The 14,056-nt window shown below is 39.9% G+C and overlaps 1 protein-coding gene across 1 annotated transcript in view; it reads right to left on the bottom strand.

Moving 5' to 3' along the window:
- The window catches only part of CDH8 (cadherin 8), a 152,076-nt gene extending 142,784 nt beyond the window's left edge, over positions 1 to 9,292 (bottom strand). The window contains exon 1 of the mRNA XM_064519721.1: positions 8,869 to 9,292. The gene's annotated coding sequence lies outside the window, so the exon portion shown is untranslated. The remainder of the gene's footprint in view (positions 1 to 8,868) is intronic.
- Between the last annotated feature and the right edge of the window lie 4,764 nt (positions 9,293 to 14,056).

Here is a 14,056-nt window from a genome sequence, read left to right as displayed (position 1 = left end):
TTTTAATTTGCCATTAAAGCAGAACAAAAGCAAAAGTCCATCAGAATAGAACTATCAAGACACCATAACTAACAAATAACCATGTCTTCTTCACCCCCCCCCAACTTTGCTACATACTCATCCTGTTTCCATGTATTCATTACATTGTACCTGTACTTGATTTGGATAAAGCTACATCAGCGTGCTTCTGCTGTAAAGGAATGAGTACTTCTTGACATAAACAATAACAATTATTTTTCAGTGGATTACTCGTCTGTGTGAAAACTACCCTCATATGCAAATAATAATAAAAAAAAAAAACAATTCTCCATCTTACTGTGAGATGAGTAAACGCTGAGGCTGCAATCAGATGTACTGTTATGGCAGTAGTTAAGATCGTCTTTACAGTGCCCACTGCTAACTCATCGCATGCCCTGGCTAGACTTTACTGCCTCTCTTATCTGCCAGCATAACTGTATGTGTAGTCACTCCCTAACCCAGTTCTGTCAAAATGATCTCGTTAACTTAAACTCTTTTAATAGTAAGGTGTTTTTTAAACCAAATCATTTTGACAGAGCTGGGTTAGGCCATTGCTCATGTTATTCTTCCATCAACAACAAATTTAATTTAAGAGGTTCTTGCTCCCACCCCCAACATCCCAGCTGCATGTTTCCAGTCATTCTTCTCCCTTCCCAATTCCTTTCTTCACTACTGTTTACTGACCCCTCAGTTGTGCTATTTGTGAGGCAGCATTGTGAGCCAGACCAGTGAAACGTGGTGGCTTAAATTACAACAAAAAACAGTTTCAAGAAGTCTTTTTCTTTAATTTTTTAGCAAAGTTCATTTCACTGATCCAGTTTACACCACAGCCACACAAGCAGTTGCATCAGCACAACTGAAGAGCCCATAAACTAGAGGGCAGGGACAGAAAGTTTTGAAAACAGCTGTGCTGCCAAAGAACATATGAAGTTTGGCTATCTGCTTTAGAGAGCAGCCACACAAACAGCTGAATCAACAAAACTGAGTGGAGACTAACTTCTGGAAAAGAAGGGGGAGCAAGCAATTAGGGATGGAGAAATTACTTAATAAAACTCTGATGGAATGCTAACGTATAACCACAGCTCTCTGATGCAGCTATGTTCATTGATGCTGGGAGATTTTAGGGACGGAAACCTCTTCCACTGGCTCAGCTGCAGCCAGGCTGCAGTCAGATATGTTTTTCTGAGCGTGTTCTCAGTCAGAAAGGGAACATTTAATGATCCTGACTGTGAGCAGCGCACGCCACAGCACAGTGGAAAGGGGTTGAAAATGGCAGAGAGTCAGCAAGCCAGATTCTGGGCCACGCACCTTCTAGTCATGGCCTCAAATCGTAATTATACTTTGTAGCTGCTCTAAATTCCACTGGCTAACAGTGATTTTAAGGGACTGTTATGTCACCTGGAGTTACCGTAACACAGAAAAGCATTATCCACACAGTCTTTCCTTTGGCTAAGCACCTAAAACTTCAAAGGAAGGAAAATAAGATAGGAAATGTTACGCTAACTCTGTGCTATTGCAGCAGGGCAACATAAACTTGAGGGATACTTGGTGGTGTCAGAAATGTGCATAGGAAAATCCTGCCAATACAAGTGAAAACCAATTGTCCAAGTTTATTGTTATATATCGTGCGTGGCCATTTGCTTATGATTGCTTGGAGAGTCAAAGGCACTTATCTAAAGAATACTTGTTTCAGCAACAATGGCAACAGATGCTGCCTTTTTTTTCTTCTTTTTTTTTTTTTTGTCTTAGGTGTTCTGTCCTAACAGCAATTCAACGAGCAAAGATATGGCACCTTAATTTTTAAGCTTAGTCATGCATTGCAGCTCTTTATAGTTAAAGACATCTGAACAGTTCTTTAGGTTATGTGCGCTCTTGTGCTTGTGTAAAATGCTAAGAGGGTGTTTTAAGCACAGTGTTCATCAGTCATTGCATTTGACACACAGCAGCTGGAATTCACACATTTAGGCCCAGGTAATACAGACATGTAGATACACACAGGCACATACAGAACTGCAGTAGTCTCTTCAGTATAGAGACCTTACTATTGAATGGGGGATTTATTCAGCCACCTCTAAGATTATCTTTAGCAAAAGTGAGTTACTTCAGTTTTGGGGTATGTTTTAGACAGAAAAGTGAAGGAAGGGTTAGAAAAGCTTTTTCAGATACAAATTCCTCTTCCTCAGTTTCCTTACTCTTCTCCCTTACCTACAAAACACTATGACTGGTGTTCTGAAGTAGAGATGAGACTGCTACAGGAAACAGGTCATTTCACAACTTGAATAATGCTTTCAGATAACGAGAAAATGATATGCCTATCACATTTAAGAACATCTTCTTTAACCAAACAATAATATTGTAACAAGTTGTCCGTTACTCTTTATTTGATTGCTTAATATGATACCCTATCTACAAAGTCTGTTTTATGTTAGTGACTATCTAAAACTTGTTTATACTTTTCTGTCAAATATTTACCTTTAGGAAATCCTGTTTTTTTTTTTTTTTTAATAAGAGATTATCACAGCCTTGTGATGTCATGGTTATTGACTAAGTTATATTTGTTTAAGCCGTGTAAGAATATATATAAAATTTATTATTGGGGATATTTGGGGATATTTTTATTATATTTTGATAGCAAAATCAATGTGAGCAACTTTAAAGCTGCCAAGGCTCCGATACTTGGTATCACTCAATATATAAAAGTATCACTCTTTGCAGAAGTGCTCAATACTTCACAGGACCAGAGTTTATTAAAAAAAACAAAAACTAAAAACAATTGTATTGCTCTTAGCACTTCCAGATAGTTTGCACTGAAGTAATATGACTTGTTTCATTGCATTTCCTCTCCAATGAAATGAGTTTTTATAATAGTTTTCTCATGACAGCTGATACCAAAAATTGGCATTAAAATGACAATACAACCATTACAGATCTAAAGTAGAGCGAAAGATACCTACAATCTTCTCTTTCAAATTGTTGTACTTAAGAAAAAAGAAAAAGGGTTGGTTTTGCGTGTACGGGAGTCAGATACCCCATTGATCCGTCCCAGAATATCAGTTCACTTCACACGGTCTTGCTGAGAAACTCATGATTCCAGCTCAAAACGGAGAGGGAAGAAAGTCAAAATAAGTTTGAACACACAAGGTGATCCAAAGCCTTAAATATGACAAAACCAGTCAGATCTGCATTGTTTTCATTCTACAGTAAGAGGAAGAAATTAACTGAAGTCATTTTTATTCTCTACAGTCCACTGATTAAAGCGATTTCCCTTTGACTAAAATAGAACTGCATCACCTACAGATTTAATAGCTTCAGCTCACGCCAATCTCATCTCTCAAACCAATGCTCATTTTTATGAGGGTGTATTACATAATTTGAAGACCTATATCACTTTTAAAGGGAAGAGAAAAAAGCAAGTTGTGCACAACATGAAGAGAGCTCATAAAAAGGCAAACAGATTGGCCTGTGACTGAGAATTAGGTGTTAACCATGCTCTGCCTAGGGCATCGTTTATCATGAGAGTTTCAGCAGCTGGGATGTGCTTATCCTGTACTTGCTGAAAAATGTTTAAATATTAATGGAGGACATAAATATCTTGCTTTCTGGGCTTCTTTCTCAGTCTTTTTTTGATATACAACAGATCTTCCATTCTCTTTCTTTTTTTTTTTTTAAAGAATGTCAGATATCCTTTACATAATTAAGCAAAATACAGTAATTCGGGAAAAGCACACAAACTTCCTGACATGCAATCTGATTAAACTAAAAATATAAAGCCATGACTGATCATAACTTAATGAAAGCTGTATAAATTTTCCAGCCATAGACATAAATGTGTGTGTAGATAAAAACACCTTTACAAAGGGAAAAAAGTGAACATAACTGGACTTTTCCAGCTTCATACACTACTGCTGCAGTAAGCCTACTCAAGTTTTTGATGAAATATATGAAATTGGAAAAGAAGATCTCTAATTTTGCATCACTGAAGTTAATAGCAGTTTTGTCATCAAATTTAACGAGTTGTTTGAAAAGAACTGGGAACCTGCAACATGTCCTGAAACTTACTACTTTTGCAGTTGCCAAGTGCTTTTTTTTAACTGACTTTTGGAAAAGCACAAAAAACAAAGCCCACATACTGCAATATAGAATTTAATCTAAATTTCAATGACATGAAAAGTTCTGATGATCTTGTTGTTTAAAAGAGAAGAATGGCTGCTATCTTCAGTCCGTAAGAGGGATTCATGTGTGAAATATTGCTCGTTTGCAAAACCCAAATAATGAATAGCACTACCTCTGAATTAATATACATTTAGTGTGTGTACATGTATATGGTTTTGATAGTATAGTGATTTTTATAAATATGATTAATCAGTGACTGTAAAGGAAATGGACTTAAATGGTTATCTGAGTTCCTTAAATTTGGTTAACATTGATTCCTGTGAGTAAGGTATTTGGAATGAATGTACATCAAATTAGAAAGTTGAAGCTGTGAACTAATGACAGCCAAGAGTGACTGCTTTCATAATATTTTAAGCTCCCACATCTGGCTGCAGAGACCTGAGCAAGACACACTGAGAAACAGCTTTCTTAGCTCGTCTATGATTTAGGCACCACAGGGTACAGTAGACACTTCTCAGGGAAGGTTTTGCATATTCTGGTCTAAGATCGGTTCACATTACTAATTCAAAGTCCAAGCCAAGGTGCCGATCATCCTCAATTCCACAAGACATACCATACTCAAAACCTTGGAGAATCAATGCTGTGAGTATTATCACTGCAAATGATGGATAAAGACTACTCTCACGATTAAGGCAAGCAGCAATCAGTCTCTTGTCTAGTGTCAGATGCTTTAAATTCTATCTACTGGTACTAAACTGGTTCAGAACTCATCTTTCCATCTCTTTTCCATTAAATGTACCACTCCAGATACTACCACTCCCCAGTATGTTTTGGGAACAAAATTGTATTAATAGTTGAAATGCCACTGTGTTGATGTTATTTACTTGGTTGGCAAAATGCTGAAACATGCTGAAGAGATTCCAGAACAAAAGGCATATGGGGTCTATCTGAGGGAAAATAAATAAATATTTGAAATCTCTCACTGAAATGTATTTTATTTTGTTCTATTTCTATCTACTGCTCAAACAGTTATGTTCAGAAAGCTATAAAGTGAACCACCTTTTCTATGGCAACAACACTAAGAAAAATGTTGAGTTTCTATCATCTAATTTAATTCTATTGATGCGATCTTATGGTAGCAACGATGCTTAAAATGTTCCAAGCTCAAAATGCCTTAGCATTTCCCTCCCACTGATGGAATTTGGTTTGTATTATTTTAAACTCAGGGTTCAAGGATTCTTTCATAATTTTCAGGAATGAAGATGTAAACCAGGTCTATACTGTAAACACACAATTGTCATTATTAATAGTATAACCAAAAGGCCAGGCTCTAGTGCTGTCATAATGGAAAACAGATCACAAAAGGAATATTGCTGATGTATACAATATCTTAATGATTGTTGGATATGCTGTAAAAAAATACCTGTTTATATTATGTAGCATCAGCAGTTGTTTTCAGTTACAGAGTATTCATAATCACTTAGAGATCTGCAGCATCAAGAGCTTACGATATGCATTTACATCTCTTTCCTGTTCACAGAAATTTAGAGCTCAGTATTTTTTTCCTTCAAAGTCTCTCAGTTTTTGGAAATGAAATTATCTGTATGTATCAAGGGTCAAGTGGGTAGGGGCCGGGCCCCTAATTCCAATAACTGGCTGAGAAAGTCCCAGCTAAACTCTGTAGGGCACTCAGGTCTTGTGGAAACAACATTTTAAAAGATGAAATCTGCAAATGCATGATAAAAAAAAAATAAAATAAAAAAAGTGAGAAAGTACTTCTAGGGGCAATAGACCTAAAAAAACTACATCTCCATACTTGTAGTATTTCCATGTACTGGAGATCAGAGTTTAAATATACTTTTTCCAGTCTAAGAATATTGCTGCATATACTGACAGTAATACCAATAAAATATCCAGAAGTAATTTAATCTATTAATTTGGTAAAGGTGGAATATCACTGGAAAAATTTCAGATGTTACAAATGACACAGTAAGTCAATTTAAAGCTGACTGTGGGACCACTGCCCCATTTACAACTCTGTTTTGGGCTTCAGTAACAGAAGTTGATGGGAACGAGTATACTTAAAAAGTACGAAGTGACTGTCGAAGGAGGGTTCCATCTCGGAAATGAAAAGCCTTTCTTTTTTTTTGGAAGTAGAAAAAAAGTAGAAGTCCTATATAAGGATACTTCTTATTAAAACCAGCTGTATTTATTAAAAAGCACATATACTTTTTCGAAATTATTTAATAATGTAAAAAATGTCCAAAGTTACTTTTTTGGCTAGCAGCCTATTCAGTTAACAAATTATTCATCTACATATCTTAAGAAATTACTTTCAGGAAATGCCTGAACCTCCGAGGACACTGAAGGCCCTCAGCTTACAAATGGTCACATGAACTGAAGTTCTTTAAAGCCAAGATATTGCAAGTTCTACAAAAAGAATGGAGAGTTAATAAACAGCAACCCTAGTAAGAAGATAGCAGAAGGTTGTGCTCATTCTGCTTTCAGCAAGGTAGAACAATAAGGCTGAATGGATGAAAACCTTAGACTAGAATATTACATAATAATCAGTTCCCTTCCTAGAGTTTTTCTGTTGCAAATGCTCATACAATTAGGCCAGGAGGTGATGCTACAGAGAGCTTTTGTTTTTTGATATTATCATATCTTATGAGTGTAAGTTTGATAATTTCACAAGTATGCAAAATACTAACTGCTTTCAGCCACTTTATCATTTTATTTCAGACAGATAAAACATACACTGGGTATTTTTTCAGTCTTCTGAATGTATTCTTTATTTATTTACTGAGAATTCAACTCTGAAATATCCTTTTGTTCATAACAATCTGGCATTGAATGTAGAGAATGATAGCAGTCATACAAAAGTATTGCATATTTCTCTTTATCCTTATTGCAAAGAAACTCTTCAAGAACTTACAAAAGATGAGTGAAGTTGAGAGGATTCTTTATCTATAGCTTTGGTAGTTATCAGCTATATTCTTTAATTGAAACTGAAGTGAGCAGCTGTTAACTTCCCTTCTATTAAGCACTAATGTGGTAGATTTGAAACAATAAACAGTTAATGTTACTTGATTTCTTACAATCAGCAGCCCCAAAAAACATCTGGCTGTGATACTCAGAGACAAATGGCTAGCGGTTTATGTGCTCATCAAGTTGGCTGTTTAAAAGTGTCAGCCTTTATGAAAGTTGTACAAGTATTTATTCCCACACTCAGAGGAAGGGAAGACAGAGCTGCTTGTGTGAAAGACAGTGTGTGCGTTTCTGCATGTGTGAAAGAGAGGAAGAGGGAGGGAGAAGTGAGGATATGGAGTTTGATACCTGTTGGCAACAAGAACAGGTTCGTATAATGGAAGTTATCTGCCAGTTTGGATAGATTCCATTCCATTTGGTCTGGTACTAAATGCACACTGTTTAAACTGGGAGAGATTCACGACACGACTGAGCAGCAACAAACCACAAAGGAATTCCTGTGTATGTTAAGTGGTGTCACCTCCATGGCGGTAGGCAGTGCCTAAATAAGGATTTGAGTGAATCTCTTCTATAATATCCACAGAGAAACTGCCATAGCTTTTCTGCTCTGAAGCTTTGCAGGGCTGTACACTGATCCAGTGCCTCCCCAGCTCCCCAGGCAAGCACAGTATCCTTACCGGTCTGATACTGTCTAGCAGGGATGCTGTCTGACAGCTCGGGTCTCCCGCCTGGCATGCTCCTACCCAGCAGATACTACCACCAAGCAGAACGTAAGGACATGTTATTCCTCTAGCCTTCCTCCAACAGGAGTTGAAGCGTTTCATGGAACAGCCAGCTTTAGGGGTCGACAGACTCCTGCCTTTCTCGTCTAGGAGCCTTGGTAATGATGCAAGTAACATGCAACTGGAGCCAAAGGGCTTTCTCCTTCTTGGAAGTTTTAGCTGGCTGCGTTATCTATTTAGTCAACCAAGGAAAGGGAAGGAAAGCAACTTGTGGGACAGGGAGGACTCTTGGCTACTCACAGTTAAAGAATCATTCTGATCTCAGCTCTAAGAGAAAGAGCAGCATTTCTGGGATACTTTCCCTTCTGAAAGTAGGCAAGGAAGCTATCGTACCATTTCCATTTATTTATTTATTTGGAGGCGCAAAGCTTTGGGAGGTGGGGGGAACGGTGGTGATAGATTGGGGGGGATTCACCCCCCTCGTGGCTCTTCCAGCCTCCTCCTCCCTCATCTACATATCTGGCTGGTGGGTGATTTTTATTCTCAGCACGAAAACTGCAATCTATTTCAATGCATGAATGCAGCCCTGCATCTATTCAACACAGTGAAATAGCCCAGAGATTTATTGTACTAAATAGGAAAACAAGGAGAAGAAACAGATTCTCCAGCCTCAGAAGCAGTCCTCTGTGATTCAAAGTCCTTCTAATCCTTTAAAACGAAAGAAAAAAGATCGGGGGGGGGGGGGGGGGAGGGGGGAAATAGCCACAGCACCACCCCTCCTCCCAAGGGGAAAAAAAGAAAAAAGAAAAAGATCCTAACTACCATCCCATGACATTTTCATTATCAGAAATTTCAAAAGATCTGACTTAATGAGCCACTACAGTTCAGCCTCATAGCTTATCTATTAATAAGGAAGCCACTCACACAGTGCACCTTGCAAAAAACAGACAGACACTAAGTCAAAAAGAAACCTACAGAAAGCCTCTACTAGTGAGACATAAATAATATGAATAAAATGAATACTCACTCTTCCAAGGACCAAGGAAACAGCTTGCTAACAGCCACTTCACAAACGGATTAAGAGGGTGAGGTAAAAAATATTAGCCAGTCCCTGTGAATAGACAGGATTCTCCAGATTTTCTTTTCATGCTTTTTCAGGCTGCTGATGCTAGAGGAGATGCTGGTTATTTAGCTTCTCAGGTTTCTGTGCCTGCATGCTAAAGTGTAGTTACTAATTTCTCCCTTTGCACATATCATCGGCAGCAGCACATCTCCAGGAAAGCAGGGATATTCCAAATAAATCCACTAATTCCGGGTCTGAGCGCTCCAACGTGCCTGCCTGCCAAATGTAACTGTGAAGTGATGTGGAAAAGTGAGCCGGGAGCCTCCCCTGACAGCTCTTATTGGGCTGATCTCGGAGGCAGGTCTAGCGCTTGGAAATTCATGTAAGCAGTTTTGGGTCCCCCCCCTTCCCACCTCCCTCCCCCCGCTCCAGCCCGGTAAGCACACAACTTTTCCACAGACGGCGGAGCCGCTCGCTGCCCGGGAGCCGCGGCGGGCGCCCGCACCGCCAACTCCGGGCCGGGGCATTTCCCTCGGGCGCGCGGGGAGGCCGCGGGGGCGGGCGCCGAGGCGGCACCCGGGGGGCGGGCGGAGGGGAGCCGCGAGGCGAGGGGCCACCAGGGAGGCGGCGGCTGGGGCGGCCGAGCAGCACCGCGGGGCTGGCGGGTGCCCGGAGGGGCGCGGAGGGCAGCAGGGCTGAGGCGGGAAGGGCGCGGAGGGCAGCAGGGCTGAGGCGGGAAGGGCGCGCGGGCAGCAGGGCTGAGGCGGGAAGGGCGCGCGGGCGCGGCGGCCGTTGCCCCTGGGGTGGGGGAGCCCCTCAGGCGACTCCTGCCGCAGGGGGAGGCGGGCAGCAGGGGTCGGGGTGCGGCACGGGGAGCGCCGCGGGATGGCGGCGCGCGGAGCGGGGCGGGCGGGCAAGATGGAGCGGGCGGGGGGGGGGGGGGGAAAACTAATAAGCGGCTACTCATCTCCGTGAAGAAACCCTTCAGGAGAGACAGCCGGACCCTGGGAGAGAATGATTTAAAAAATCTTTCCCCACCCCCAGGAAAGGATGCGGGTAACTGCAGGCACTGCGGGTCCCTCCTGCACCCCTCCAAGCCGGGGGTGGCAACCAAGGGTTAGAGTAAAAGCCTGAACTAGGACAGACGCAAAGCACAGCCAGGACCTCTCTGCGCAGCAAGAGATGGCTGAAGGGCAAGTGTGCTACAGTAAGTTGATGTCCAACGCGTAGTTTGCAATTCCTTTTTGTGACTGACTGTGATGGTGCCGTACAAAGCCCTGTCTCCTAAGGTGCTGGAAAGGGGCTAAGAGGCAGCGCGCATTGAGCATCCTCAGCAGCTGCTGCTTTAAAGAGCTGAAGGTGGCTCATCCCTTTTGAGGGAGGTAGGGCCAACAGCGCAGCACCTGCCTCGAGGTCTCCCCCGTTCCTCCGCCAGCAGTATACCAAAGGCTAGGAAAATGAAAGTGATCTCTTATGGATCTCAATGGAGTTTTGGTTTTCCTTTCTATACTGCATGTATGTATTATCTGTTAACACATGAAGTGCTTTCCATTTAATAATTACATATATCATGGTTCTAAATGTTGACACGGCCTATTTTTTTCAAGTCCTTCAACATTTACTAAGAATTGTGCAGAGCGCTCAAAATACAGATACAGACTGTGACTCTTAAAACAGAGGTCATTTCAATACTTAACTGATACTGTTTGGGAAGCAAGTACACTGAACTCCAGTACAGTTCTGTGACTTTTCCTGGCCAGGTATCTTTTGTCACGTTTAAGACAGAGTGGTTTTGTATCACTAATGCTGGTTTGTTGCCTTCTAGTTCTGCATTAACTGTTCTTAATGGCTGGTCATCTTAAAAGATTTTTCAGATCTTAGGACTGAGTTTAACCTTAAGCAAAAAGTAAGATGTCTTCAAGACCTGTCTACAATTATAGAAGAAAGATAATGGACCCTGATATTTGTCTGTACAGAAGGAATAGATAATGTAGTTTCATGATTGTTAGTCTTCTCTTCCATACTGATAGCGTGTGTGTGCACAAGAGAATGCAGATGTGCTCTTCTGGAGCTTTGCAAGTTTGATGTGCGTCAGTTTTTGTTTTAATAAAATGCAATATTCCCTAGCAAGTGATTTCAGGTACAGGTGCATTCCTCCTTGCACAAGTGTTTCATTCTGAAAAGCCTCAACCTCATCAGCAGGTAGAAAAACACACCTGGAATTTTGACTTTTTCAAGGGCAATGAAGGGACACCTAAATATCGTATTCCTTTGCTTCCCTCAGCCTTAACATTTAGTTTCCAAGCTGTGAGCCCAGGGTGATCCCTTGAAGAAGTATGGATATTTTATACAATATTTATTTGACGAAGCAGGCAGAGAGCCTCAAGGGAAATACAAAACACTTTGCAGTGCAATAGATAACATCAGAAACGTGGCTTCCCTTTATGTGGAGTTGCATTGACACAAAGGGTATTTTTCTCCCCCAGCCTTCCACCAACTGAACGACACTATGAGAACATAGATGGTGTCACAATGAAAGATGAGGATGTTTAGTCTGTCTTTACTCCTGGGTATTAATGACAGCTCCTGGGTATTAATTTTGTAAGCTTACATAAAAGTACTTGCACACCATATGTTTTCATTTCTATTGAAAAATAACTGAAGGAAGCAACCACAAATAAAAATTTTGACTAATGAGAGTGGGTTAGACCCCTTTTGTCTGTGCTTTAAACAGGTAGTAAAGTTGTGTGTAGCAGGAAAGCTAATGGTACCTTTAAAGTTATGTTGTGCTGCCCTGAACCTGGTGTTAATGATGTTTAGAGGTGTATCTCCAAGTACAACTTAAAAGTTTAGTTTTAGTTTTAGTTTTGATTTTAGCCTTTGCCTTCTGCCAATTGTGATAAGTGACCTGTGTTGCAGTTGGGAATTAATGGGGCCAATGCTCTGCTCTTTGATCTTCAAAAACTGGTGTGAGAGGAGGGTATCTGTCTTGTTAAAATGGATTATGTCACCCATGGATTCCCTTTCTGGAGAGCCTTTCAGATGGAGCAAGTCTCTACAGGAAAGACTGTGGCTTCATATTTAATTTAAAAATAATCTTGGAACAGCAGAGGAATATTTCCAGTTTTCTACATCCTATCCAAACTAATTCATTCCTATTAATATCATATAGCGCTGTTGAGTATGCTGGCTAAAAATTGTTTCCTCTCAAGTATTTTAAAAGGAACCATCTTCCTCATAATATATGTGTTTATCTCCTGAACGGCCATTTCATTTTGTAAGCAAAAAGCTCTAATTCCAGTTGAAATGGGACAAAGATTTTTAGTTTAATAACTGTAGTGAAGGAAGAAAAAAAGTCAGGTGCAAAATGTGACCAAGTGCATCATGAATAAACTACTGTAATTTTTATTGCATCTTTGTACCAGAAAATTTCACATAGAAACTTATAGAAATCCAGAGTTTTGACTGACTGTGACTAATGGGGGGGGGGGCCCAAAAACCACTCCACCACCCTACCTCTGCTTGGAAGAGAAACTGGTAATCTGGTTTTGTACTATTTTGCTCTTAGGAGTGAGAAAGGTTGCAAACCTAATAGGACTTTTCACATACAGACAGGAAATATCTGGCTACCTTCTAAAACCATGTGGAATGTAATGGAGTACAAGCATCTTCTCACCCTTTTCTATTTTTGCAAAAACAATTATCATATATGATTATCTATCATACATTCTTTGTTTCTCAGTATTACAAGCAGTGTAATAAACCGTTTTCTGGAGACAGAGCACTCAGCCCTTACCACTTAAAAATTAAAAATGACTTGAAATGAGCTTTTAAGGGGCAACTCGATCACAACAGAGGCTTACAAGGGCTGCTGTTGATCTAAATACTTAGCATCATCTCATTTAAATAACAATTCAAAAGTCAGGAACTTGAAGAGGGTGAGCAGAGCAGAGTGAAAGGAAGCATGCTTGGGAAAGAAACCAATGTGTTAATTTCATATATTCAGATTTTATTCCATCAGATCATCTAGTAGCAAGATACTTCCCTCAAAGTATCAGTAGTGAAGTGTAGGTTTTAGTATACTATGTAGGACACAATTTCTGAAGTTAATGAGTCCAATGTGAATTACTTCATTAAGGTAGATTTTGAAATTACTGCAAGCAACAACTTACACAAATTTCTACTAGTGTGCCACTTCAAAGTAATAACAATAATATAAAATTAGTAACTGATCTGAAAGCTACTAAAGCAAGTATACAGAATAGTGGCGCATCCTACCATTATTCTGTTAGTCTTACATAGAGACTATTTTCTCAGGCAATATCAGAATGCTCTACCTAGTCTGTACTTTCTGCTCAAGTTGTGTGAGGGATTTTTCCCAAGTTTCATTTGCTTTGAAAGACCAGAATTTACACTCTATAAACCAAGAAGAAACAAGTCCAGAATGTTTCTGAATAAAATATGTGCTTTTGTCAGTTCACTAGGCCAGTACAAAAACATAATTACCTTTAGAACAAAGTTTCTTATCACCTTCTTAAAACCTTTAAAACCTGCTTGTATACAGCTATCACAAGTTGGTTATCATGAGAAGCAATGTTCCCTAGGGTTTGGGAAGTTGCTGAAGACATCTGTAACTTTGAAAAGTTCCATTACATAATGCTTACAACTGATACTATAGATTGAAACAAAAGAAAAGACACAAATGGCTCATGAGGTAAGGTATATGGTTTGTGGGGTTGTTTCTTTTGTTTTTTGGGGGGTTTTTTTGGTACTGATAGAAATTCATGGCTTCATTTAAACAAGCAAAGCTAAAAACAGTCCAAGAAACTTAGGTGAGAAGTTTGCAGAGAACTGTATTTTCAAGATGGCCAGGTATTTTCTGTTTTTATAGAGATCAAAAAATGGTTCAAATTCAATATCCAACACTACAACAGAAAGCCTGAAAAGCCTCAAAGAACAGACCATAGAACAACAGCATCCATAAGTAACAAAAGTGATTCTCAGTAACCTAAAGGTATTCTTTTGGCAGTATGGCCTTCTGTCAAAGGCTTCTAATCAAAATCCATTCCCTTGTTACTGAACACATGAGAAGAAAGAATGCATTGATTTTGACTAAGTTACTTTTGCCTTGATTGGACAGTCACATCCTTAT

Source organism: Dromaius novaehollandiae, chromosome 13 (assembly GCF_036370855.1).
Source record: "Dromaius novaehollandiae isolate bDroNov1 chromosome 13, bDroNov1.hap1, whole genome shotgun sequence".
NCBI lineage: Eukaryota > Metazoa > Chordata > Aves > Casuariiformes > Dromaiidae > Dromaius > Dromaius novaehollandiae.
The sequence above is the reverse complement of the archived record's forward strand: the minus strand, read 5'-3'. Positions and strand labels throughout refer to the sequence as shown.